Source organism: Coenobita brevimanus, chromosome 111, assembly GCF_032717465.1.
Source record: "Coenobita brevimanus isolate Jiangsu-jjx chromosome 111, ASM3271746v2, whole genome shotgun sequence".
NCBI classification, from domain to species: Eukaryota; Metazoa; Arthropoda; class Malacostraca; order Decapoda; family Coenobitidae; genus Coenobita; species Coenobita brevimanus.
The window spans coordinates 4,330,512-4,336,817 of record NC_137064.1 but is presented as its reverse complement, the minus strand read 5'-3'; positions in this window follow the sequence as shown (position 1 = coordinate 4,336,817).

The window sequence follows — 6,306 nt, the reverse complement described above, 5'->3', positions numbered from 1 at the left end:
CTATCCCGACAGAAGTGGGGACGATACAGCCAATGTATCTCTACCAAGTGGCTTAGGCTGTCTGGTAGAGATTGTATTTAGGGTGAGAAGTGCTTGTATGTGTAAATGTAGTGTTGGAGTGGCTTTGTCTGTGAACCAAGTGTAATCGGCCCGTGCAAGCCGACTGGGTGCAAGCATACTTTATAGTAAGCGACGCTGGTTCAACCACAGCACCCCTTGTGTCCGCCAATGCAGTACGTAGCCGAGTGAACACTCCCAAAGTTTATTACCCTGGCGGGGCGCGAACCCTGCTTCACCCGTGTACGAAACGCACACTCTACCACTGTACCACAGAGGCTCCACTATATATATATATATATATATATATATATATATATATATATATATATATATATATGAGAGAGAGAGAGAGAGAGAGAGAGAGAGAGAGAGATGACAAGAGGAGACAGCATGAGGAGGCCAAAATAAGAAGATTACATGGAAGAAGATGGACATGGGTAATGGGGAAGTGGAGAATACGAGATGAAGGTGCCTGAGACAGGGAGAGGTGGGGAGGGGAGAAGAGAGATAGGAGAAAGGTGTGATATGAGCGTGAGGAGAGAGGATGTGGAATCAGGGGACGTGGAGAAGGGAAAAAAATGAGATCAGAGAAGCTTTACAGGGTCCTGAAGATTACACCGTTTTCTTAGCTGTCGATCTAATGCAGTTTGAATTCTACAGTTACCAAAGCTCTCTCTTGAATGAAATGAGAGACACCTGCGTATGTTTAAAAATATATTAAAGCCCAAGATTCAACCAGTGTATGAACTCAGATTGCCTTTTGAAACTCTCCTGACCAGCAAAATATAACATACAGTATTTCGTAAAGGATCTCATACGTATTGAAGTTACAGTTGATGATACGTGGATAACCGTGTGTTTATTTGTCCACTTACATTTAATTTGTGAATGACGACTGTTTCTGACACAAGTTAAGCTGCCCTTACATTGACCTGTTTGAAAAGTTAGTAATAAGACGAAAAGGGTTTAAGACGCTGTAGGTGGTTTTAACAAGCATGCACAGTGCTTATAAAGTATACGTGAACACTCTCCTTGCCTCTTTGTACATTAGCCAAAACTGTGCTTTGTGGTTTTATGTTTCATTCATACTAATGAGCAATTCTCTGTTTCCTTGTTTTAGAGAGAGAGAGAGAGAGAGAGAGAGAATATCTAAATCGACACAATCAGCCTCACACATCTAATATTTATGCAGGACGTGGCCATCGCGCTAAAACGCTCCTTTCATCCCGGCTCAGCGGAAATGAAGGCGCCGGTGGTGGTGGTGGGACAGTCCCCGAGGGAGTGGGTGTCGGACTGGGCGGGAACCTGACTCCCATTCTAGGTTGCATGGGAGATTTTGCAACTCTCTCTCTCTCTCTCTCTCTCTCTCTCTCTCCTTTTACTTTCTCCTCGTTTTCCTGCACGTATGACAGTTTAATTTTTTTCTCTTATGTGGTTTATTTATTTCTAGTATCGACACAGTCTGCATCAGTAGCGCACAAGACAAGATTTAATAAGCACAATAAATCGCTCAGGAAGGGGCGTTACGAAATCTCCGAAGTGATTCTAACCTGACAGAGATCCCCACGACTTTCAGCTCGGTTATAGTGGAGAGTCAATTTAAATAGATGCCACGGAACCTCAGCCCTAGTTCACAAATAAAGCGTATCGAACTGCATGCAACCTTGATATAATAGCCTATTCAAGTCGTAGGAGTGACCCAGCTGCGTCAGGTGACAACAAATTGACTTTACCACTACTGCTTGTGCTTGCAGAAGAGTCAGTGGAACATTGGTTAGTATGTCCAGATAGTAGCTGAAAGAACCCAAGTCAGATTCTAGAGTCGGTGAAATTCCCGGATTCAGTTTCCCCCTTGTCCGTGTACACTCTGGAGACATGAGTGAGAATTTTGTTGTTGCGGGTCGTGTTTTTGGGGAAGATCGGGATTTGGCAAGCATTGTGCACTCCACATGCATAACTCTACACCTCCTTTTTCTTCTTCCTCCTCGTCCTCCTGCTCCTGCTCCTTCTTATTCTCCTTCTCGTCTTCGTCGTCGTTGTCGTCGTCCTCCTTCTCCTAGTGTTGTCTCATGTCTAATGATGGTCAGGAGGGGACACTGCTCTCGCCCCTACCCAAGAGACTCACAAAGGCGCTACCCACACAGTCAGCCAGGCGCCTCGTTAACATTCAATTCAACAAGAGTAACCACCGCCTTCATACAGCCGCTTCTCTGTCCTAAATTGATTAGTATGCGGCTCGCCCACACTTCCAGCCAATTAATTATGAACCAAAAGTGCCTCGTTGAGCGTAGGGTCTAAACAGAACCCGTCGGGACCGGGCGAGGAGCACCAACTTCCGCTTCTGGCGCCGGATTGGATAACCTCGTCGAAATGCACTTGGCGACGGTGTCTGGTTTTGCATGTTCAAGCCAAAAAATATCTACTGTCTATCTATCTATCTGTCTATCTATATATCTATCTATTTATCTATATCTGTCTGCCGATCTATGTTAGTCTGTTTATAACCAGACGCCTTAAGCCCGTAAAGGGTGGCAACAAGCTAATCGCCTACACATCACCCTGTCCTCTGTCACAAGGCTGCCCTTCCCCCAGCTCACAACTCGCATCTCTGCACTTCATACTATCTTCGGTGTCCCCCTCCTCCCTCCCCCCTCCACCTCACTAACATACACTCTTCTGAGCAGCCTCTCATTCCGTGAACAACATCCACAATTAGACAATTTGCTTACTGAACAATATTCAAAAATCTTCAGGTCTAAAAGTGTCCAAATTGGGTCGAAACTGTTATTATCTCTCTAAACAACTTGTCCAAATTTAATACAATTCTTACATTATATATATATATATATCCACTGTGATAGCAAGATACATAGGTGTAACCATGAACACTTTCGCTTTAAGTCGACGCACTTTGTATCTTTCAAGTTAAGTTTAGACAGCTGTATTTAGGCGTGGGAAATCTGAGTATTGCAAAAAGTAGCTGGCTGTGTATCTGTGTGTTCTCATCAAGCCTTAAAAGAACATTAAAGATTAATCACCGGTACGATGACGTACGGTACATTTATTATATTTTTTCCTGTAATCACAAACATTAACAAGAAATCCGAGACGTACTTTTCTTCATTCTATTCTTGCTTTAACCATTGACATGAGTCTCTTCAATCCAATGATGTATTTTGTATTTCATTCCCGCTGTTACCAGATGACTATTCATTTTTATGGGACACCCCTTCCAATGCAGGACTTCATGAAGGTCCCACTGCATTAGACAGCTCGAAAAGTCTCCAAGGCAGCAGAACAAAGTTGTACAGAGAATGGAAGAAGAAAATATGAGATACGTTTTCGGTTTTAAGGAGGTAACTTGTATCATATTATATAAATGTACGCAACATATAGATTTCGGATAAAGCATAAGAACGCAAGGAAATGAACAGTTATAAATAAGACAAGCAGAGAGGAAAGTAACCGATCATTGCGTAATTACCAGCTAATGTCCAAACTTTATTGAATATATTGGTGATAGTTGCGCTTGTGATGGAGACGATAAATGTGGTAGGGTGGATGTGTAAGCTCCATCATCATCATCATCATCATCATCATCATCGTCGTCGTCGTCGTAAGCATCATAATCACCACCGTACCATCATCATCATCATCATCGTCGTCGTCGTCGTCGTTGTCGTAAACATAATAATCACCACCACTACCATCATCATCATCATCATCATCATCATCATCGGCGTCGTCGTAACCATCATAATCACCCTCACTACCACCACCATCACCATCACCATCAGTTGAAGTCTGTATCAGTTTCTTACAGGACAAAAGCCTCTCTCACCTTTCTCCACTCTGTCCTACCTCGTATTGATTGTTAACCTGTCCCATCCCGGCCCGCCATCTCCGTCTACGTTTTTCTCTCATTCCATCTCTGGTTGTCGATGTTCTCTTCTTCTCTCTGTATTTATTTCCTTACCCTCATTTTCTCACGCTAATCCTGCAATTCATAACCCCTTCACCCGAGATTTTTTTTACTTACTTATTTCTAATGCAGAAATTAGATGTAGCCTTAATTATCTTCTTCATACATGGGCGCTATCTTAAGATGAATGAAATCGTCTGGTAGGAGCAGTAATAGAACTAAAATGACGCTCTTGGGCTGAACGGGTTAAATCTGAGAGGTCCTCCGCGAGTTAAAGGAAATCGTCTGGCAGTGATAAAAATGGGCTAGACATTTGTTATTTCTGTAAGTGGGTTAATATTCACTTCTACACTCCTCCGTTCAAGACATCTTTCATAAGATTGATCATAACAGTGAGGAAGTAAAGATAAAATACAAGAGGCAGTCGTACTGAAAGGATCAATTCCTCACTCTTGTTCCTTGTGTATTCCTCTTTCCTTCCTCTGTGCTAATTCTCTTTCTGATCATCTCTACCCCTGCTTCTGGTCCCTGATTCCTCTATTGCTGGCGATTGTCTAACTTCCTTCAGTCTGACGTATTTATTTTCACTGTAATCGGGCCACCACCAGGCGATTTCATTCAGCTTAAGGGAGATCTGTGGTTGAGAAGTAATTGAAGGCTGTATACAACCTCTCCACCTCAAACAGTCTCTCCAAAGCTGAATAAAACTGTCTGGAGATAGAAACAATAAAATGATAAATAGGTCATCGGACTGAAGTGATAAAACTGAGAGGCCGAAGGTGTAAGCAAGTCCAAAATATATGACGGTCAATTATGCAGGATGGTCTGTAAATAGCGCTCTATCGGGACTCACTTGGCATTAACTAACGTGTTGTGGGAACGGCTCAGTTTGCTGGTGTGGGTGTGACATTGGAAATAAGGAAAAAGAAGTGCAGGGTAGACACTGATAGCAAAGACTGAGCCGTCCCCGCGAAATGGGCGAAATCGCTAGGCAGAGTGGAGGTGGAGTGTTATATCTGGATCACCCTTTAACACCTGTGATGATACGGATAAGGTTATATTGTACCGTGAGGATAGGGTATTGTTAGATTAATCTGTAGGTTACATCACATAAAACAATCAGCAATGAAGTAAAAAGGTCACACGTCTTGTATTTCCATCCTGCGTTGCAATAATGATAAAAGAAATAGTGAGCTTACCGTCCTCTGTGCAATCTCAAGTATAATCTTTTCAACATGAAGTTTTTTGTGCTGTATTCTCGCTACCACAGGACAGTTTGACTCCGCTAAACTGAGACTTCTATCTGGGGAATTAGATACAGCCTTCGTTAACCACCTCATTACAGGACATTAATCTGAAGCTGAATAAAATCGTCTGAAAGTAGCAAGAATAAAGCAGGAAATACGTCATTGGGCTGGAGAGATTAATAACAAGGCCTGTGATAATTCTCATTTTTTACGACCTCTTCACTCATCTCCACTCTTACCTACCTAGCCCCCTTGTTTCCCTATCTCCCTTATTCTGTGTGTACATTTTCCTTATTACTGATTCCATTCTCGCTTCCTGTAACTCTTCTTCCCCATGTACTTCCTCCCCAGTTCTGTACCTAATCTTCATTTCCAGTTTTCTGTCTCATCTTCTCTAATATTGTACCTCTTACTTTTCTCCATTTCTACACCACGCCCTTATCATCTCATTTCTCATTTCTGTATCTCTTAACCATACATATATATATATATATATATATATATATATATATATATATATATATCTATATATATATATATATATATATATATCTATATATATATACACTTTATCTCCCTTCCCCATCACCGTACCTCTTCGTCTCCATTACTGCAGATCCCTTCTTCATTTGTGTACCGTTTTACCATTCCCGTACCTCTCTTTCTTCATTTTTATACTTCTACCACATATGTAGCTTTTCTCTACTACTGTACTTTTCCCCCTGTTTCTGTTAATCTTTCCAAGTTGCGTTCCTCTTCATCTCCATTTCTTTATTTTTTCCTCATTTCTGCACCTCTTCCTTACTATATCGGTAACTCTTGTCCTTCATTTCTGTACATTTTCTTCATACCTCTAGGAAATACTTCTTCCCAGTGCCTCTCTTCCTTCTTGCTGTTTCTGAGTCTCTTCCCCATATAATGCTGTAAAATAAGTGTTTTTCCCTTGCCATATGTCTATTTCCTTCGTTCCAGTACATCTTCCACTGTTCCATCTCTGCTTTCCAATTCCTATATTATCTGTCTCCCCCATTTCTACAACTTTTTTCCTTACATCTGTATCTTTTACTTTCCATTTCT